A 22,815-nucleotide genomic window follows, 5' to 3' on the forward strand; every position below is an offset into this window, starting at 1 on the left:
TGAGTTTTGGCACTGCCACTGAAATTTGAGGTGCCAAGGCCTTCATTGTGATTACTCCTCTCACCTTCTAAGTTCACTTCCCCATTTGTTTGTATGTCTTTTTCTTTGTCAGTCTCATTTTCTGAATCTACCCCACTATCAAAATACTGTGCAAGGTTATCCAGATCAGCAGCTCCTTGTTTGGAGATAAGGTTGCCATCAGTTTCTTGCTCCAATTTCATATTTGAATATACTGATGAATTTTTTTTAAAGCTGCAGTTAATACAACCTGAAAGAGCATTTTTTGACCCCCGTTTTCACTTTCTACAATATATTTTTCTATTTCCTTTGGAGATACTCACTTGTGATACAGCCAGTATCACAACTTACTTTATGATTCCTCTACTCACCTTCCAAATTCAGTTCCATGTCAGGCATGTCCAACTTCAAGTATCCAGTATCAAAAACTGGCAGTGATTGACCCCACTCTCCCATAGTCGTTCTTCATATCTTCACTTTAGGGGCAAGGGATAAGGCGTTGTTGGTGAAAAAACCCTTTCTTAGCACAGATTCGTGGTGGATTCCATCATCTTCTTGCATGTATTGCCCAAATGGAGATGACAGCTGATTAAGCCACAGGCCACTCTGCATGGAGGAGGAAGGAAAGGCGCTCTCCTTTTATCAGCCTCGTCCCAAATGCACCCTCGCACCCCACTTTCCTGCTCTCCTGAGGGGGACCACTGCACGCTCTTTCCACCGCACAAGTGAGGCCACGCAGCACCCAGTGAGGACCGCCCAGCCAAGGGTGGCTTCCTTAGCAGAGCAAAGCGAGAGAGGTACAAGCTCTGGAGCTCACAGGACAGCAAAAACGGAGACACAGCTCTCTCCCTCCTGCAGCCGAGCCCCTCGCAAGTCCCATTTAACCCACTGGTGCACACTCTGGAGCTCATGGGAGGTGAAAGTGGAGGTGCAACTCTATCCCTTTCGCAGCTGCGTTGCAAGCCCATGGGATGGCAAGAGCCCCAGCTGTGAGGGAGGAGCAAAGGCTGCCTGGCCATAGTGCAATTGACCAAAATCCATCCAGCGATCGACCAATAGATCGTGATCGATGTGTTGGACATGTCTGCCATATGTCATATGTCTGTATGTCTCACATACTCAGTAAATCATGCAGTTCAAGTTGGAATTAACTCTTTATTAGCAAAAACATGATCTTCACAGATGGCTGTGTGTCAGACGTATGAGCACAGCAAATCATTTCCTGTGGGTCATGCTCCATGAAATCAGTTGCTGAGACTAAAGATCCCTGACTCCCCACACCTGTCTATCTCTCCTGCTCTCCAGGTTTTTTTTTACAAGCAATCAGAGACTTTCGTCCTTTTCATCCCTCTCCTGGTTCTTGTGGGGAGGTTGAAGGGGAACTTGTCACAGCAGGAGGGGGAGACACGCATGACTCTTCAACTGTCGGGCTCATCTTTGCCTTTTGACCTGCCTCCTGCCATTTGCCAGCTTCAGCTTTCTTTCTGCCATAGACTCTCCCAGCTCACTAAGAAGCTGTGGTATCCCTTAAGCTTCTGACACCTCCTCTTCCCAGTCTTTCCCCTGTGACATGTAGGAATGCAGGGGCCACATTTCACCACCACAACACAGGTTATCCACCCCTGGTACATATTACAAAAGGGCTCTATATTCTCTCAATTATTTCTCTCTGTTGGCCTCCCTTACTCAGCCAAGTGAGCAGGCTGGTGATTTTAGACAAAATTGTGAAACCACATTTCTTCAGCAAGTTCATTATGAGTCTCCTCTTCTTCAGCAGGTACACTGGGTGAGTACCACTTTGAGGCAATTAATATTTTGGCTGAAGTTAGATTCCCCACCAGCTTCAGTTGGCCAGGGCTTTCTGTTGCAAAACCCTGTTGTTGCAATGGCTAACCAGATGCCTGTGCAAAGCCTAAAAGCGGGACTGGACAGCAACACCACTCTGCCCACTTGTGAATCCCAGCAACAGATGTTCAGACAGCAGCATAGCATGGGGGATCAGGGGACTGTGGCCCTGGGTGCAAATTTCTGAGGGAGTGCAACAAAGGTACCCTCATGACAGGTTCCCTTATCGCGGTCACAGGCACAGGGAGGCAAGTCATGCCTGGGTTGGGCCTTCAGGGCCAGTGAAGGGATACCTGCACATGACCCCACCCCCTCTGGTCCATGGGGTCACGAAGAGTTGGACATGACTAAAAGACTAAACAACTAAACGACAACACAACCACACTCTGGAACCTTTTGGAGCCATTAAGTGGCATAAGCGGGCCATCCGAATCGGTCCCACCTCCCTGCAGAGGGGAAGGGTCATAGAGAAGTCCAGTAGCACCAGGAAGTGATCCAACCATGGTATTTCTTTTGTTTTGCTTTTTCTTAGATCATCCACATCCATAGAGGTGAACACTAGGTTTAAGGCATCATGATCTTATATACCTCTATAATCATATAATTTCATAGAATCATAGAATCATAGAATCATAGAGTTGGAAGAGACCACAAGGGCCATCGAGTCCAACCCCCTGCCAAGCAGGAAACACCATCAGAGCACTCCTGACATATGGTTGTCAAGCCTCTGCTTAAAGACCTCCAAAGTAGGAGACTCCACCACACTCCTTGGCAGCAAATTCCACTGTCGAACAGCTCTTACTGTCAGGAAGTTCTTCCGAATGTTTAGGTGGAATCTTCTTTCTTGTAGTTTGGATCCATTGCTCCGTGTCCGCTTCTCTGGAGCAGCAGAAAACAACCTTTCTCCCTCCTCTATGTGACATCCTTTTATATATTTGAACATGGCTATCATATCACCCCTTAACCTCCTCTTCTCCAGGCTAAACATGCCCAGCTCCCTTAGCCGTTTCTCATAAGGCATCGTTTCCAGGCCTTTGACCATTTTGGTTGCCCTCCTCTGGACACGTTCCAGTTTGTCAGTGTCCTTCTTGAATTGTGGTGCCCAGAACTGGACACAGTACTCCAGGTGTGGTCTGACCAGAGCAGAATACAGTGGCACTATTACTTCCCTTGATCTAGATGCTATAGTCCTATTGATGCAGCCCAGAATTGCATTGGCTTTTTTAGCTGCCGCGTCACACTGTTGGCTCATGTCAAGTTTGTGGTCAACCAAGACTGCTAGATCCTTTTCACATGTACTGCTCTCAAGCCAGGTGTCACCCATCTTGTATTTGTGCCTCTCATTTTTTTTGCCCAAGTGCAATACTTTACATTTCTCCCTGTTAAAATTCATCTTGTTTGTTTTGGCCCAGTTCTCTAATCTGTCAAGGTCGTTTTGAAGTGTGATCCTGTCCTCTGGGGTGTTAGCCACCCCTCCCAGTTTGGTGTCATCTGCAAATTTGATCAGGATGCCCTTGAGTCCATCATCCAAGTCGTTGATAAAGATGTTGAATAAGACCGGGCCCAAGACAGAACCCTGTGGCACCCCACTAGTCACTCTTCTCCAGGATGAAGAGGAACCATTGATGAGCACCCTTTGGGTTCGGGCAGTCAGCCAGTTACAAATCCACTGAGTGGTAGCATAGTCAAGACCGCATTTTACCAGCTTCTTTACAAGAATATCATGGGGCACCTTGTCAAATGCCTTGCTGAAATCAAGGTAGGCTACATCCACTGCGTTCCCTTCATCTACCAGGCTTGTAATTCTGTCAAAAAACGAGATCAGGTTAGTCTGACATGACTTATTTTTCAGAAATCCATGCTGACTATTGGTGATCACAGCATTCCTTTCTAGGTGCTCACAGACTGTTTGCTTAATGATCTGTTCCAGAATCTTCCCTGGTATTGATGTCAGACTGACTGGGCGGTAATTATTTGGGTCCTCTCTTTTCCCCTTTTTGAAAATAGGGACAACATTTGCCCTCCTCCAGTCTGCCGGGACTTCGCCTGTTCTCCAGGAATTCTCAAAGATGACTGCCAGTGGTTCTGAGATCACATCTGCCAGTTCTTTTAATACTCTTGGATGCAGTTCATCTGGCCCTGGAGACTTGAATACATCTAAACTAGCCAAATATTCTTGTACTATCTCCTTAGTTATTTTGGGCTGTGTTTCCTTTGCTGAATCATTTGCTCCAAATCATTTGCCTTTCTTCTAAACTAAAATGCCCCAAATCTTGTAATCTTTCCTCACAGGGAGTTAGTCCTTCCCCTTCAGCATCATGACTCCCCATTTCTGAACCCTTTCCAACTCTACAATATCCTTTTTGGGTGGAGGCAACTGTACACAATATTGCAAGTACACTAATTGCAAATAATCCAATCAAAACTCCTTTACTGGCATTAAACAACAAATATTTGTATACTGGTATTGTGATATCTTTCGTTTTATATTCAGTTCCTCTCACAGTGAGCCTAGGTAAGGAATTTGCCTTTTTCACAACTGCTGTATACAGAGCTGGTCTTTATTAACCTCTATCCAATACGACTTCAAGATCTTGTTCCCGGTCAGACACTGCCAGTTCAGACTCCATGAGGAGATATGTGAAATTAAGTATTTTTGTCGCACATCAAAATTCAAAGGTAAGAGAGGGATTTACAAATAGGAATTAATAACACCAGTTCAGTGAAAGGAGAGGTGCATGGAGGAAGAGCTTCAAGCAGAACTGAATTTAATCAGCATACTGATGGCACATTACTCTAAATACCTGACTGTCGTTATCACATAGTTTCAAATAAATGGTGAAAACAAGGAGGATACAATGGAAGCCTGAAGGACTCCAGAGCACAAGTTCTAAGGGGTCAAACAGAAATATATTATTACTCCTATCAGAAATCAGCTGTGGAAATGGGATCTGAGTCACTTTATCACTATACCTTCCACTCCTGCCTCACAGAACAGATTCCTTAGCGTTGTTAATCCGGGAGGATTGTTCTTTCAGGGCTCTGCCAGCATCATCAATCCCTGTCACTGAATGTGTCAGTCTCGTGTGGGGTGCCAAGGAGAGCTTGGCTGTCTGGCTGGTGTACCGACCACCCAGCACACCAGCAGCCACCCTGTCAGACCTGCTGGAGGTGGCGGCAGGCTGGGCCTTGGAGTTCCCAAACTTATTGGTTTTGGAGGACTTCAACATCCATGCCGATGCTGCCCCCTGGGCTCTGGACTTAGTGCCTTCCATGGCTACACTAGGGCTCTCCCAGTTTGTTTTGGGCCCCACTCATCAAGCAGACCACACGCTGGATTTGATCTTTGGTGCCGGCATGTGATCATGTCCCCCCCCGTGGAAGTGCCATGGAAGTGCCGTGGAAGTGCCATGGTATGATCATTATGCTCTGAAAGCCAAGATTGACTTCCCGCTCCTCCCCTGCTTTGGGCTTGCCCACAGAGGCTGATGGATCCTGATAGATTCCATCATGTGGGACCCTGCTCCCCCTGGCGACTCATTAGATGACCTTGTCAAGGACTGGAACAACCAGTTCTTGGCAGCCATAGATGAGATCGCACCTAAGCACCCTCTGCGACCCCGCTGAAACCAGACCCCATGGTTCACTGAAGGGCTCCTGAAAATGAAGCGGACCTCAGACGGCTAGAGCGGGTATGGGGACAGACTCGCGACGGAGCTTCAGGAACTTCTTATAGGATGCTTATGAAAGCCTATGAGATTGCAATGGAAGCTGCTAAGAAATCTTACTTCACAGCTTCCATTGCATCTGCTAGCTCTCGCCTGGCACAACTTTTTACAATAATCAGGTTGATAACGTCCTTAGGGGGACAACCAAATTTAAACACAAATTTGACTCATAGCTGTGAGGCATTTGCGAAATTTTTTGCAGAGAAAGTCCTGCTGCTCCACTGTGACCTCCCTGCCAATTTGGATACAGTAACGGAACTGGAGGCCCCTTGACTGTCTTCAGGTCCATTGTTGGACCATTTCGATTGGATACTCCCCACTGATGTGGACAGATTCCTCCAAGCTGGTAGGCCCACCACTTTTCTGCTTGACCCGTGCCTGCTGATTAGAGCATGTCCAGACATCGTGCGGGCCCCCCTGGTTGAAATCATCAATTTGTCCCTTGGCACGGGGATGTTCCCAGGGGAGTTGAAGGAAGCAGTGGTGTGTCTGCTCTTAAAGAAAACTTCATTAGATCCTTTAGATCTATCCAATTACTGCCCAGTTTCGAATCTTTAATATCTGGGTAAGGCAATTGAGAGAGCAGTTGCTGAACAGCTTGGTAGGTTTCTGGAGGAAACATCAGCTTTAGATCCATTTCAGTCTGGTTTCCGTCCTGGTTTCAGGACCAAGACGGCTCTTGTCGCCCTAACAGATGACCTCCGTAGACAACTGGATCGAGGCGGGTCGGGACTGCTGATTCTTTTAGATTTGTCAACAGCCTTTGACATGGTCAATTATGATCTTCTGAATGTGGGGATTCAGGGCACAGCCTGACAATGGCTGCACTCCTTCATCTCTGTCGGGGACAGAGGGTGGCGCTAGGGAGGGAGATGTCATCACGCCACTCCTGGGTGTGTGGAGTGCCGTAGGGCACAATCCTTTCCCCAATGCTTTTCAACATCTTTATGTACCCCCTCACCCAGATTGTCCAGAGCTTGGTTTTTGTTTTTTTATAATAATTTTTATTAACAGGCCAATCAAATCACATTACTTCCAAATCCCATTAGTTCCAAATTATACAGCCAATTTTTTAAATTTTGTTGGGGGTACCCATACTTCAAGCTCCAAACGGGGGTCCAAGCATCACTTATGTTGCTGCTTTAATTAAACAGTTCTATCCAGTTCTGTCCAGATAGTCTCTTTATTACTTTCTTCATCTTCTTGTTGTTATCATATAATCCTTTCTTTGTGATCTCTGATAATCTTCACAAGCGGGTTGGAAACAAACATCCTCTGTGTGGGTTTTACACTCTCCATAAATCATATCACTTAGGGACAGACACCATTCCACACTTCCGTAAAAAAATTATCCTCGGTCTGTCCTTTAATTTTCCAGGCTTGCCAAGTATATCAGGAGGGCTCTGCCAGGTTTAGATCGCATTCCAGTCATGATTCACATTCCGATGATCCTGGTCCTCTTCCCCCCGTCTTCCTTAGACAAGCCTGTCTTAGCGAGACACCATTTAAAACTGCGTCATAAAACTTTCCTCCGTTCTCCATTGTTTACCCATTATCTCTTTGATCTATAATTCACTCCACAGAGTTCTTGAATTCCTGCTTGTGATTAATAAAATGCAACGAACTTCTTTCTGGGGTGGAGGGTTATTAATACTCACATAAGGCAAAGAAAAGAAAAGTTTTTTCCTCCACCCGCCTTCTGTTTCACTCCAAACATACCAGTCTCTTAATGGTGGTTCATCACTTGATTTATTTGTCCCATCCGTCGCTCCGGTCACAGAGATCCATTAATCAGCAGTCTTATCTCCCGAATTTCGCTTGATGTATGTGCTTTAGCTTCTTTCCAATTATATGTTTCCAATTATATTTTCGAGCTAAAGCGAACCCGGGCGCTGATTGGAGATGGCGTCAGGAAGAGCTGACTTCACCGAGGGCTTGTGCCAAGTGACCAGCCCCCCTTTCTTTCGAATCCGGGGGTGCATTATGGACACCGCTGGCAAGGCAGTCCCCCCCATCTCCTTGGGGGCGGGAGCGGGAAGGTTGCATACTTCCCATAGCAGCCTCTTAATTACCTCGTGTGGGTCAGAAAGATGTTATTGTCGGCCATCTTCCAATGCGCCACCTGGTGGCCCCCCGATTGTCCGGAGCTTTGGGCTGGGTTGTCACCAATACACTGATGACACTCAGCTCTACCTGCTGATGGACGGCCACCCGGACTCAGCCCTGGACACACTGACCAGGCTTACCGCAGGCCTGCGTTCTGCTCATCATCGGGTGCAATTGCATAGGAAGGTCAAGATAGACCTCCAGATGTGGCTGGAATTCCTGAGGGAGTTCAATGGTGTATCCTTGTGGCAGGATACCTTGAATCTGCAATTTGATTTTCAGGACCATTCGGATACTGCTGGCTCATTGGGTTTGGGGCTCTATTTCCACGGATGCTGGTGCACTCAGAGCATTGGCAAGACATTGCTGTTACCCACGATTTAACCTTTCTTGAGTTTTTCCCCATTGTAGTAGCAGTGCACATCTGGACCAAGGAGTTCAAGTACCGGTGGGTCTGTTTTTCGTCAGATAAGCAGGCCGTGGTGGGCAAGGCAGTCATCCCGCTCCGGCAGAGTCTCTGCCCTCTTGTGCACGTTTCTGCTGCGATGCCTCGGGTTTAATATTGTGTTTTCCGCACGTTTTATTCCTGGTGCTAATAATGATATTGCTGATGCCTTATCCTGCTTTCAGATGGAGCGCTTCAGATCCCTGGCTCCAGGTGCCCAGAAGCTTATGGAATATTTCCCAGTCCAACTTTGGAACCTTGGCAGCAGCTAGTTTTCCAGGGAGTGGTGGCATCTATTTCTCCTTCTACTTTGAGGTCTTATAAGAAGGCCTGGATGGACTTTTTAGCTTTCAGAGCGCAGCTCACAACTAGTCCTAGCACAGAGTCATCTTCTACACAGCAGGTGTTGCAGTATTTGGCTCACCTGCGTTTTATGGGTCGTGCTGTAAAGTCCATCCGAATTCAGTCGTCTGCCATTTTATTTTTCTGTAAGTCCCTTTACTCCTGAGACCCTTGTGCAAAGTTTGTGGTGCACAAGGCTCTGGAGGGCTGGGCCAAATTGCGGCCACCTAGTGCACCAGGAAGACGGCCGGTCGCATTGGACATTATTTGTGCTATTCACAACATACTGAGGGTAATTTGCTGCTCTACTTATGAAGTGAGACTCTTTTTGGCAGCATTTTCAATTGCATTTTTTGGTGCACTGCGTGTGGGTGAAGTGATGCTGGAGTCAGCAGGTGGAGGGGCTCCTATGGGCTTGTTTTTGCAGAACATTCAGCTGTCTGATGCTGATCTGGTGCTCACTATTCACAATTCAAAAACTGATCAGTTGGGCAAAGGCGCCTTGATGAGGCTGCCTGCCACTGGTAAGCCCAGCCCTTGTCCAGTTAAGGATGCCAAGAAATATTGTCACTTTGCCCACCTGGGGATGGTCCCTTCCTGGTTCACGAGGATGGATCCTTGTTAAGGAGGCATCATTTTGCTGTTCTAATTGAGAGCCAGTGTGGTGTAGTGGTTAAGAGCGATAGACTTGTAATCTGGGGAACCGGGTTCGTGTCTCCGCTCCTCCACATGCAGCTGTGGGTGACCTTGGGCCAGTCACACTTCTTTGAAGTCTCTCAGCCCCACTCACCTCACAGAATGTTTGTTGTGGGGGAGGAAGGGAAAGGAGAATGTTAGCCATTTTGAGACTCCTTCGGGTAGTGATAAAGCGGGATATCAAATCCAAACTCTTCTTCTTCTTTTAATGCGTGAGGCTATCGCAGCATGCCGCCTGTCGGCCAGCGAGTTCACACATCATTCCTTTCATATTCGGGCAGCTACCACTGCTGCACATTGGGGCCTGTCCGTTGACAGGATTAAGGACCTAGGCCGCTGGAAATCTGAAGCATACAAGGCTTATGTTCAGATGTGGTGTTGAGGTGCAGTTGCTAATGTTATTTTGTTCATTCCTAGGTCTGGCTATCCTGCACGTCTGGATAGTTGGGCACAGCATTGTCAACTGGGTCAGCAAGAGGGCGGCGGAGTCTGAATTCGGATGCAGGTTCGGGCTCCCTGACCACGTGAGCGTCTTCTGGGTGCCCAGACGAGGAATGCCTTGGGAAGGACTTCTCCCAATGGTGCAGACGAAGGTGTCTGTGGAGGCACGCCTGCGGTGGTGCTGGTGCAGCTGGGCGCAATTGGCGGAAGCCCCTGGCTGAGCTTGCGGTCCCGCTTGCAGGAGGACTTTGAAGAGTTGAAGGAGGCTCTTCCTGGACTCAAAATTTGGTCACTGATGGCAGTGACATGTGGCAAGTTAGCCAATGCCCAGCTGCCACTGGGAGGGCCAAGATGAGCACCCAGAGCACAGTGGCCAAAAAAGTTCTGGCCTTGGGCAGGGATGGTGAACTATCACCCAGGCATTACCTTCCGTGATGCGTCCCTTTACAAGCTTGATGGGGTTCATCTGTCTGTGACTGGGAATGATTTTTTTGGCTGACCTCCAACTACCGCACAATTGCACTCATTTCACATGCTAGCAAAGTTATGCTTAAAATTCTACAAGGAAGGCTCAAACAGTATGTGGACCGAGAACTCCCAGAAGTGCAAGCTGGATTTAGAAGAGGCAGAGGAACCAGAGACCAAATTGCAAACATGCGCTGGATTATGGAGAAAGCTAGAGAGTTCCAGAAAGACATCTACTTCTGCTTCATTGACTATGCAAAAGCCTTTGACTGTGTTGACCACAGCAAACTATGGCAAGTTCTTAAAGAAATGGGAGTGCCTGATCACCTCATCTGTCTCCTAAGAAATCTCTATGTGGGACAAGAAGCTACAGTTAGAACTGGATATGGAACAACTGATTGGTTCAAAATTGGGAAAGGAGTACGGCAAGGCTGTATATTGTCTCCCTGCTTATTTAACTTATATGCAGAATTCATCATGCGAAAGGCTTGGCTGGATGAATCCCAAGCCGGAATTAAGATTGCCGGAAGAAATATCAACAACCTCAGATATGCAGATGACACAACCTTGATGGCAGAAAGTGAAGAGGAATTAAAGAACCTTTTAATGAGGGTGAAAAAGGAGAGCGCAAAATATGGTCTGAAGCTCAACATCAAAAAAACGAAGATCATGGCCACTGGGCCCATCACCTCCTGGCAAATAGAAGGGGAAGAAATGGAGGCAGTGAGAGATTTTACTTTCTTGGGCTCCATGATCAGTGCAGATGGCGACAGCAGTCACGAAATTAAAACACGCCTGCTCCTTGGGAGAAAGGCGATGGCAAACCTAGACAACATCTTAAAAAGCAGAGACATCACCTTGCCAACAAAGGTCCGTATAGTAAAAGCCATGGTTTTCCCAGTAGTGATGTATGGAAGTGAGAGCTGGACCATAAAGAAGGCTGATCGCCGAAGAATTGATGCTTTTGAATTATGGTGCTGGAGGAGACTCTTGAGAGTCCCATGGACTGCAAGGAGATCAAACCTCTCCATTCTGAAGGAAATCAGCCCTGAGCGCTCACTGGAAGGACAGATCATGAAGCTGAGGCTCCAATACTTTGGCCACCTCATGAGAAGAGAAGACTCCCTGGAAAAGACCCTGATGTTGGGAAAGATGGAGGGCACAAGGAGAAGGGGACGACAGAGAATGAGATGGTTGGATGGTGTTCTTGAAGCTACCAGCATGAGTTTGATCAAACTGCGGGAGGCAGTGGAGGACAGGAGTGCCTGGCGTGCTCTGGTCCATGGGGTCATGAAGAGTCGGACACGACTAAACGACTAAACAACAACAACAACCGTGTCAGCAGGGTTAAGGGATTGGTTACATGTGTGAGTGGTTGTTAGCAAGCACGGGGCTCGTGTGGAGGATAGGCTCTGGTTCAGGTGATAGGGATACGCTCTCGCCATCCCTATGTGAAGGGTATTCCATTAAAGGAATCCAGGGACTCAATGGTTTGGTCAACCCTGTGACGGGGTTGTGCCCGTGCCAGAGTCCAGGGGGACATCTGGCTGGTGGACATAACCTGTTCCCAGCTTTCCGCCTATGTGGATGTTCACCCAAGGCTGACCTACGCTGGTACTCTGGGTCAGCGCTACCTGCAACGGTGCAGGAAGCTAGTCGAATCAGGGCCTATGCAACCACTCACATGCTATAATAAATAAAGTTGTGGCCTGAATCCTGCCAAAAACCAAACCAAAATTTGAGTCTTGCCAGAATTTGTTTAAAGGGAAGGTTTAAAGGTCTGAACACACAATTACTATTTATTGAATTTATATCCCACCCTTCCTCCTCAAGGGGCCTAGGTCAGCAAAGAGGCATAAGATTGAAAAACAAAAATGAAGTAGAAACAGATTAATACATTCTAAAAACAATTACAATTCAAAACATACTTCCATCTAACAATTTTGAGTGTACCAGGAACAGTATTAAGTGATGGCCCCACTTAGGACTGAACTTAAGCATTTCCTGCTTAAACATTGTGTCAGTCAAATCAGAAAACTGATTCAGTCCTATCATGTAGCCGTGTTTCTCTTGTGCAGCTTCGGGTTGTGTTGTCCAAACTGTTTTCAGTTGCTCTCCCACATGCTTCTCTGGTGTTTGTCTTCCTCTGGGGGCTATTCTTTAGAAAGTGTGATTGTCCATGGACCCCCCCCCCCAAAAAAAAAAAACTTCATCCGAGGCTGGAGCCATTGTTGTAGAGCAAGCCCTGAGTAAGATCGGCCCTATAAGCCCTACCACAGAGATCTGAAACTTTTATTTTCTCTCTCTTCTGAGCCTCAGGCAGCCACCCCTGTTAGGAGAGGAAGTGTCTGACACACACAAATCTCTGGGTCTCCTCACTTTCAAATTGATCCGTAGGCCCAGAAAGCAGTGGTGCTGTGTTCGTATCCCTTTGGGCATCACATTCTCAACATGTGATCTGCAGCAACTGGTAGTAAGAGGCTTACTGCCTCTCATACTGGAGGGAAGGTAGCCATCATGACTACGTTTAAAAAGATACTGAGAAGCTACAAAATTGACAATGCAAAGGAGAGGGTCCATGGATACAAGCAGGTTCCAGGTTCACCTGGTTGCTGGGAAGATAAAGAGATGTGTGTGTGATTGTTGATTACTTTGTGCCTTGTTGGGAATATGTTACCTCCACAGGCCTTGTGATAAAACAGAGCTGGAGAAACGACTGGAAAGAATTCACTTCTTTAAAGTTCCAGTTGACTAACAATGAGGGTGCGGTTGGACTGGAAGAGGCATCTGGCTGGCTGCCACAGAAGTCCTAAAAATGATTGCATCCACAATCAAAAAGGAGCTTTGTGTTCCAATTTTAAAAAGCAGGATTTTGGGGACAGCATGCACTCTCTGTTTCCATAATATCCCACCACTCCTTCCCAGCTAGAATTCTCAGGCACCTTTCCTTCTCCTATAAATTTTCCCAAGCCAGCTTCTTCTTCCACAGCTCACCTGGTGGTTTGTTTCAAGTGCTCCTTGGCTTTTGATCGCTCTGGCATTATGAAGGCTTTCCTGAGTATGTGCTTTCTCTTTGTCCTAGTTTCTTCTGGTGAGTAGGAATGTTTCTCTTAATCATATCTGGATGGGTGTTAGCAGGGGTCAGAATGGAAAGACTGAAATAGGTTTTTGGAAGAGAAAAGGAGCTGAAAATATGGATAAGAATAGGAGGATCTGAGAATCTGGACTCTAAATTTTGGAGAGGGGAGAAGACCAGCAAACTTCAGTTACATGTTCTAAGTTACAGACCTCATTTTGAAGTCTGGAAAGGAGCACTGCTTTTATGTTTATTTTCTTTTGACTGGGAGCTTGGTTGAGTTGAATGGGTGGATTAGAGGTGGATTAAAGGAGCCAAGCGAACATGGTTCTGAGTGTTAAAAAGAGTGAAGACTATGGTTCATTCACAAGGATTTGTGAATGACCCATAGAACCTCAACTCAGTTTCAGCCGTAAGGAATCAGTGGCCCAGCAGAATAAAGGGACTGCTCCAAATTGCAAACAAGTGAACTCAACCACAAGGCAGTGAGTCATTATTTCTTGTCATTCAGAGTAAAACAAGTGTAAATAGAAGAGTGGAGTATTAGGAGTTTAGAATGGGGCACAAATGTGTCCAACATGCATCATGGACATGCACCTCATACATACCTCACATTCAGATGGTGTAGCAAATTTTGTAAAGGTGACTATTACACTAGTAGAGGGTATTTCTGTTACTTGAGGTCAGCTCAACAATGGGACTCCCAGATTCTTTCATATTTTTTCTTCCTGAAGCAGTGATTGGTGACCCCAAATGGAGAAATGGGGAGTGGGTGGAATAAAACACAGGGATCTCAGGTGCTGCTTGATTTCAAGGTAAACAGTTGCGCTTCCTGTGCTGTTCTGGCTACCCTGTTTGGGATTGATACACTGTTCATGAAGACCTCATGCAGCCTGTAACAGGTTGCCTACCTGCCATCCCTGTGTTGGCAACTAGCAGTGTTTGGGAAGGAAGGTAGATGGGGAAGCATCTCCTGCTGCACCTTTCTTCCCATAACCTCCAGGTCCTCCCCATCTAGCCAACAGCTATTTTTTGGGCTGTTGGTAGCACACTTACCAGCACCAATAATGTGGCTGTGTATGGAAATGTGTGATAGTACTTATGAAATCCTGTCTAAAATGTCACTGCTCAAATGATTGGTGATGGCAAGAACCAAGAACAACACTGGGACTATGAGAGGGAGGTTTGAATCTTCCTATCGCCATGTGTTGAGGTGCAGGGAAATGTGTGTGCATGGGAATAAGGCTGTGCATCTGTCTGTGTCTGTGTATATTTGTGTGTGAGAGAGATAGACGAGATGGTGTGTGTGTGTGTGTGTGTGTGTGTGTGTGTGTGTACACATGTGGAATCTTGAGATATGTAAGATTCCTCGTGTCTGTTAATAGTGGTTTGCATCCAAGAGCTGAGATCAAGGTCAGATTTCTCTCTGTGAATGTATGTAGATGTCATTTCTCAAGGAATGAGAAACCCATGGCACTGATTGTTTCCTACTCTTTCCTCCTAGATGTATGGCATCAATGTTACTGGCATATTTACCGTGGAAGGGGAGTGTCAGAGTTCTGTCGTATTGGAGAGGATAGCTGCATTTCAAATTTTACTCGATTTAATATAGGTGAGTGTAAAGCCTCTTAGTCCAATAAAGCTGAGTGTGTGGGTCCTGTATTATCAGGGGATTATAATAATAAGAATAGATGATGTGCATGTATGAATGCAAAATGACCACAGACTGTGCTCTTGTCAAAATGTCAAGAAGTGCAACAATCCGGTGACAGCTCACATCTTCAAACTCTGACAGATACATTCTAAAATCAAATGAAGCCATAAGAGATCTATTTTTAAAAGAACAAACATTTATCTATCATCCATCCCCACAAAGGCTTACTTGCAAAACATTTTTCATTTTGTGAGAGCCAGATTGAGGCGAGATCAATGGAATGAAAAGAGTAGAGGGAAAAGGAAAGAACAGGAAATAATACAACCTGCCGGGGCTCTTCAGGAAGTAGGAACAATACTGTATAGAGAGAGGACAAACCAACTCTATTTTCTGTATTATAGCAATAAATATTGTAACAATGTTGTAATAACAAACAATATTGTAGTGTAACCATAAAACAGGAATTTAATGTTTCTGGGGCATCTTGATTTGAATGAATTAACTCTATCATGCCATAGTTTGAAAATTGGACTAGAGAGTCCATAGCCACAGGGCCCCATCCTTTCCCCCCATGAATCACTTGCCTGTTTTAAGCAAAGAGTGTAATATGCTAGGTGATTCTAAATTGTATTTCTATTACATCCACAAACTCCTTTAGTATCATTGGGTGCAGCTCATCGGGCGCTGGAGATTGGAATTGACTTAAAATAGCTAGTTGTTCCCTTACCACCTCTTTTCCTTTCTTAGGCTCCAGCTCCCTCCTTACATTCTTTATTATGTTATCAGCAGGTTAGGCACTTTTCTTTTGGGTAAAGATGTTGTCACTCAGCAGCATTTATCTGACTTCTCTGTTGCATCAATATGTATACAGTGGTACCTCGGGTTACATACTCTTCAGGTTACATACGCTTCAGGTTACAGACTCTGCTAACAAATAAATAGTACCTTGGGTTAAGAACTTTGCTTCAGGATGAGAACAGAAATTGTGCTCCAGTGGCATGGCAGCAGCAGGAGGCCCCATTAGCTAAAGTGGTGATTCAGGTTAAGAACAGTTTCAGGTTAAGAACAGACCTCCGGAATGAATTAAGTACTTAACCCGAGGTAACACTGTATTAGGAAGCATCATATAAATTTCAATCATTAGGGGGCTGATTTGAAAAAAATTGGTTTTGAATTATACCTATTTCTTTCTTTGTCCCTCTCACAGATGATATGATAATAAAAACAGATATGAGGGGATGCACTTCAGATTGTACGCCAGGGGATTACAGCTTTACTACGCTAGAAGATATATATTTCCGACGTAGAATACACTGCTGCCAGGGTAATAACTGCAATAACCAATCCGCACCTGGTAAATATCTGCATGCTTTTGAAACTACATACCCTGAGAATGAAGGTCATTTTGGTTTCAGGTTTCATCCTTGGGTACCCATAGAATAGACTAATGCTACTGTTCTAGACCAAGATTCTTCTCCTAGTTTGCATGGGAGATGGTTAGAATCACCCTCACCACCTGTTTCTCAAAGAGAAAACAGGTAGCCTATGTTAACTGTTGATTGATCAACAGCTTCAGATGACCCCTGAGAATGTGGAGAAAACACCCTAGATAAATTAGGGGATTTGAGAGAGAGAAAGAGAGAGAGAAGAACACATGTCCTCCTTGTTCCCTGATAGCCGTGCTGACCCTGGGTGTTATCCTGTTGTGCAGATCCGAGGAGGAAGTGAGGGGAACCATCTGTTGGTACTAATGGCCATCCAGAAAACTACAAAGCAGCACTGCTGAGGGATTGGGTTGAGGGTGCCCTCTACCAAGGGTTTTTGTGGGGGGGGGGGTTCATCTTGTGTGGGTTGAATTGTCTGAGTGCACTCCTTGGTGGAAAGGTTGAGAACCAGGTAGCAGATGTGTGCAGCTCCACCTATCCTTTGGTGGGAGATGCCAATTTATGAGAGCGCCTGTTTGCTGTTGGGAACAGTAGATCTCTGTGAGTCTTGGGTGGTAATTAGAATGGCTATTTCAATAAATGATGAGTTTCAATGTCTCCTTGGGTTTGTAATACTAATAATATTTGTACCCCACCCATCTGACTGGGTTGTCCCAGCCAAACTTAGTGGCTTCCAGCTTAAACAAAAACATAATAAAACATAAAATGTTAAAAGCCTTCCAATACAGAACGTCCAGGCTGAATGATGCGGGTAGAAATGCTTCTTCAGGTATACTGGTTTGTGGCTGTTTATACCTTTAAAGGCCAGCACCAAGACTTTGAATTATGCCCAGAAACATACTGGGAGCCAGTGTTTGTGTTAATTTTTTTATTCATTTTCAGTAACAATCTTCCAATTAATATCAAATCAATGCATATTACAATAATAACAATACCACCAATTATATATTCCAATAATAAATAATTTTGGGGAATTCCCATGTTCTAGTTATCTAGAGATATTCATCCTCATTCATGTCTCTCATGTTTCGGCTATTTTTCCAAATTCAAAACTAATATTATTCATCCTGATTCTCAGTCTAATCAGTCGCTTCTGTGGCTCACATCTTCTGTAGCAAAGTTTTTGTATTGTTAACACACAGCAGGCATTTTTTAATTCATCTCCTTCTCTGTCCAATAATTTTGGTATTCAGTCCTCTTATCTCTCCTTTGACTGCCAAGTTCTCATTAATGGCAACAGGCTTTGTTGCGTGGCGATTCCCGCCCCCTCCCACAGATGGAGTAAATAAAGACACCAGGCACCAGAATTTAGGTTAATGGGCGAAAATGGCCACAACTTTATTGATTACAGGTAAGAGCGGTATTGGCTTTTAGGCATTGGCCCTAAGAGACTATCCGGTCTAACCAGGAAGGGTTAAGCACCAGCAGGGTTAGCGCTCGGGAGCGCGCTTTAGGCCCTAGCCTCCGTAGGTTTCGGACGGGGCGACACCCCTTGGAGTCCTTTAACGAACTACCCTTCAAGATTTGGGGGAGGTGATGGCGTTCCTCCCCCCCCGACTTCATTTGCATAACAATACCCCTGCCAATGCCTAACCGCCAAAACCAAGGAGTTGTGACGTTTTGCTATGAGGTAGGCGAAAAAACCAAGTGGCTTCAAAATACAGCCAATTAGCCAAATGGAAAAACTCCTACCAGGCCCCTTATGGCGATCAGCCGAAGCCCATAGCAAAGTCCGAGTGCAAACCTAGAGGGTGGGTGAGTGGGAAACCGCAGCTGCTGTAGGAAAGAAAAGGGGCGAGCCAGGGCTCCCCCGACCTTAAGAGCACCTGGTAAGCCCATCCCTAGCGCCAGCCGATTGGCTGGCGCCGAGGGCAATGAATATTAATGAGACAGGGGAATCCCTGAGTCCCGCGGAGCTGACGCCAGCCCCGCAAGATTGTAGATGGGGGAGTGAAACCCTGCCCCCTCTTTAGGTCAGGAGTGGCTTTCCAAAAATAGAGTTTATAAATGGCAAGTCAACAAATTCTCTCTGATGCCTCTTAATGACCTGATATCTGCATATGTCTGTATAAAATGCTGTATTGTGGGGCATGCTTCCCGACTCTATGTTATGTGAGAATTATTTGAATTCCTCCAAGATCAAAAGGACCCCCTCCAGCTCCTCCGGGCCCTAGAAGAGCTGGCAGGGATCCAGTGCTCTCCGTCCTACTGTCCATAATTTCTGTCCACTGGCACCAGGATGCAGTGTTATATGGTTCCGGCGGCTGCTCCCACTCACCAATCATAGAATCATAGAATCATAGAGTTGGAATAGACCACAAGGGCCATCGAGTCCAACCCCCTGCCAAGCAGGAAACACCATCAGAGCACTCCTGACATATGGTTGTCAAGCCTCTGCTTAAAGACCTCCAAAGTAGGAGACTCCACCACACTCCTTGGCAGCAAATTCCACTGTCGAACAGCTCTTACTGTCAGGAAGTTCTTCCGAATGTTTAGGTGGAATCTTCTTTCTTGTAGTTTGGATCCATTGCTCCGTGTCTGCTTCTCTGGAGCAGCAGAAAACAACCTTTCTCCCTCCTCTATGTGACATCCTTTTATATATTTGAACATGGCTATCATATTACCCCTTAACCTCCTCTTCTCCAGGCTAAACATGCCCAGCTCCCTTAGCCGTTCCTCATAAGGCATCGTTTCCAGGCCTTTGACCATTTTGGTTGCCCTCCTCTGGACACGTTCCAGTTTGTCAGTGTCCTTCTTGAATTGTGGTGCCCAGAACTGGACATTGTACTCCAGGTGAGGTCTGACAGCCCCACATAGTGTGCTGCCCCACATAGTGTGCTGCAGTAGTCCAAGTGGGAGATAACCAGAGCATGCATCCCTCTGGCAGGAGAGTGCACAGGCAGACAGGGTCTCAGCCTGCCTAACAAATGGATCTGGTAAACAGCTGCCCTGGACACAGAATTAACTTGTTCCTCCATGGATAGCTGTGAGTCCAGAATGAGGCCCAGGCTGTGCACCTGGTCCTTCAGGGGCATAGTTACTCCATTTAGGACCATTCAACTTAGATGCAACTATTAAACATAACACTTATTTATCAACAGCATGAAAGAGAAGAGAGAAAGAGAGTGAGAGAAAATAAGTGCAAAAGTAGTTCCTAATCTCTCTCCCCAAATGACAGACCATCTTCAGTTATCTTCATTTTCTCACCTAGCCTTACAACCTGGTAAATTTCAACTTCCCACAAGAATCTTGCCAAGATATTGATGCCAAGAGGTTTCTTTGTCACCTCCTGCAGTAAGTCCACCTCTCCCCTCAAGAGTGAAATTCACCCATAGTGTGGGTAGAGTCTCTCCAGTCTATCTCAGGACAGCAGCAACTAAAATTGCTCCCTTTTCTTCATAAGCTGGTTGTCAGACTCTTCAACTGCATTGAATGCACACTTGATTCTAGAAGCAGAATGTGATGGAAACACTGCCAGCTTCTCATAGGATTAGATAACTGAAGCCTAGGAATTAAAATAGAGACATCTGATCTGGATTCAGGTGCTGATTCTAATGGTTGCTTTTGGCAGAGTCGGATCCGCCCTACAACGGTTTGGTGTGCCCAGGCTGTATTTCTTCCAGCTTTGAAGATTGTCAGGACTCAGAGACTGTCAGGTGTAGAGGAGAAGAGAATCTGTGCATAGAGTTTGTGATGGCTTATTGTAAGTACTCTGGTTAACCATTGAGTCAGAGGTGGGAGGTGGACGCAGTTTGCTAGGGTGTGTGGGGGGATGCTCTCTCATTCAATCTGTGGCTTCCTGCCAGAAAATACATAGTATGTGTATGGGAAGGGGAGTTTTCTTTCCCCAAATAATATTAGCATTCCAATAGGCTTTGCTTTGTATATAATGTGAGTGGGTGGCGCTGTGGTCTAAACCACTGAGCCTCTTGGGCTTGCCGATCGGTAGGACAGTGGTTGGAATCTGCGTGATGGGGTGAACTCCTGATACTCGGTCAAAGCTCCTGCCAACCTAGCAGTTCAAAAGCACTCCGGTGCGAATAGGTAAATACTGCTGCAGTGGGAAGGTAAATGGTGTTGCTGTGTGCTCTGGCTTCCATCATGGTGTCCTGTTACACCAGAAGCAGTTTAGTCATGCTGGCCTCATGACCCAGAAAGCTGTCTGTGGGCAAATGCCAGCTCCCTCAGCCTGAAAGCGAGATAAGCGCCACAACCCCACAGTTGCCTTTTACTGGACTGAACCGTCCAGGGGTCCTTGACCATCTTTACTTATATGGAAGAGACCAGATGTTGGCAAGATTTACCTTGCCTGGGCTGGATCTGTCCCACGGAGCCCCTCCGTGGGTTGGATAGTGAGTGTGCGTGAGGGTGCCCGCCTACGATCTCTGGCATTTGCCTGAGTCTGCACATGCACAGACGCAATTTCCAGCATACTGCGCATGTGAAGACACAATTCTGGCATCTGTGTGCATGATTTCCAATGCCGCGGAAGTGAGTCCCTGTGCTGTTACGTGACGTGCCACAGTGCGGGGCAGGAACTCACCAAGCGGGTTGTTCAGTTCTGGGGCGGCTCATGGCCAGTTAAACGGCTTCTGTGTCCCATGGGGCGCCTGGATGAGACTATGTGCTTCTGCCTCTGGTGTGTACATGTATATGAGAAAGAGACAAATAATCTGTTTGTTAAATTACAAACACACACCCACACACACACACACACACACACAGAGAGAGAGAGAGAGAGAGAGAGAGAGAGAGAGAAATTTAAAGAGCCTTAAAAAAAAAACAAAAAAACTTAAAGCAGCCATGGATTTTGAATTCCATATCCATGTGGGTTGGGCCCCTGCTACATAAGAACAAAGTTGACTTTTATTTATTTATTTAAACATCAGTATGATATTAGGATGTGATTTTAACATGTTTCTATATGCACAATACAGTTTATAATGATTAAAATGTTCCCATTCTCTGTCTCCTGCACCCTGTGACCTTGGTACTACCCAAGGATTTGTATGACTATGCTTTTTTCTCTTTATTAGATGGCTTTAGTCGTTCTGATATGGCTTTCAAAGGCTGTGCAACACGGGATTTTTGCACGCTGGCAAGGACATCAGTGGCTTATGATTACATTTTTGGCAGAATCAATCAAGCACAATGCTGTCATACTGCAGCACCACCAACCTTGAAGAGTAAAGAAGTCCAACCTTGATGAGTAATTAGAAGATAGCAAAGTCTTCCCCTTTGACATCCATGATTTGCAGCCACAGTGAAGGAGGAAGTTGCTTACCTGATATTGGGAGTGCAGAGAAAGTGGGGTTCACAGGTCTGCAGAGTCCCCTATTTGGCATTAGTGTAGGGTGAATGGGATGCAGGGATGGATAAGCCAAAGTAGAAAAGTGGGGCTTGGGTACTCTTCCTCATGATATTATAGTGTATGCTTAAACTTCTCTTGATCATGATCACAATAAAATGGTATGGCAAATAAAACTGTGTTCTGTGTCTGTATTGGTCAAGTAAAGAATAAGCTCCTTTTCTCATGTTGAAGCCCTTTGGACCTCTCATGGAGGGGACACATGAAGAATTTGCCAAATAAAGGGTCTTTGGTGGTGTTGGGGATGGTGGGGAAGGGCAGTCTTTGCAGAGGGAAGAAATGGGTATGGTTACAAAAGTTGGGTGGCAAGAGCCCAGGGCATTCCAGACACTCACACAAGGTTTGTGCTCCTTTGGAGAACTGAGACGTATCAGAGAATGTTGTGGCTTTAAGAAATATGGTTTATTCGCCTATTTAGACCTTCAGGTGAAGCATGGGCCTTTTAAGAGGGGATTGTACCCCACAGCAGTGTGGGCGGCCTGCTAGCAGCCTGCCCATGGAGGTGTGAGATTTTGAGCAGCTTCGGCCCATCTGAAGCTGATACAGGCTCGTCTTATCTTGAGCCCAAGCAGAGCATCGTCACACAGCAGAAGGATAAGCAGGTAATGTGCCACATGCTGACTTTATTTACAAGCTATGCTGAGAGCATACAAACATGTATCCTGCCTCTGTAAGAGCAGAGAAGCAACTACCCCTCTCGACACAAAGAAAGCCGAGAGAACACTGAAAAACAGGAAACCAGTGTACGTCACATCCAGTCTCCCATTCCCGTGGGAACCCAACAGTAACAATTGTCTTGTGACAAGCGTTTTGCTGCCCAGTGAGGGAGACAGAAACCAACAGGAGGATCTCAACTCTTCTTCTTCCTTCTTCCTCCAAAATAAAAAAAATCCTTCCAGTAGCACCTAAAAGACCAACTAAGTTAGTTCTTGGTATGAGCTTTCGTGTGCATGCACACTTCTTCAGATACACTGAAACAGAAGTTGCCAGATCCTTCTATATAGTGAGAAGGTGGGGAGAGGTATTACTCAGAAGGGTGGTGGGAATGGGAGATTGGTAGATATACTGGAAGGATTTTTTTATTTTTTTTATTTTGACTATGGCAGACCAACACGGCTACCTATCTGCAACTTCTTCCTCCAGTCACCCTTGTTCCCAGTACACTTACCCTAGCAACCTTCCAAAT

General features: G+C 45.9%; 1 long non-coding RNA gene across 1 annotated transcript; it reads left to right on the top strand.

Moving 5' to 3' along the window:
• Positions 1-12,999: 12,999 nt before the first annotated feature.
• LOC309537756 lies at positions 13,000-21,626 on the top strand. The gene is made up of 5 exons (XR_014221995.1): positions 13,000-13,177; positions 14,667-14,774; positions 16,024-16,170; positions 19,833-19,964; positions 21,298-21,626. It is a non-coding gene; the product is annotated as an uncharacterized lncRNA (long non-coding RNA).
• The last annotated feature ends 1,189 nt before the right edge of the window (positions 21,627-22,815 follow it).

Source organism: Podarcis vaucheri, assembly GCF_965113315.1.
Source record: "Podarcis vaucheri genome assembly, chromosome: 7".
Classification (NCBI taxonomy): Eukaryota; Metazoa; Chordata; class Lepidosauria; order Squamata; family Lacertidae; genus Podarcis; species Podarcis vaucheri.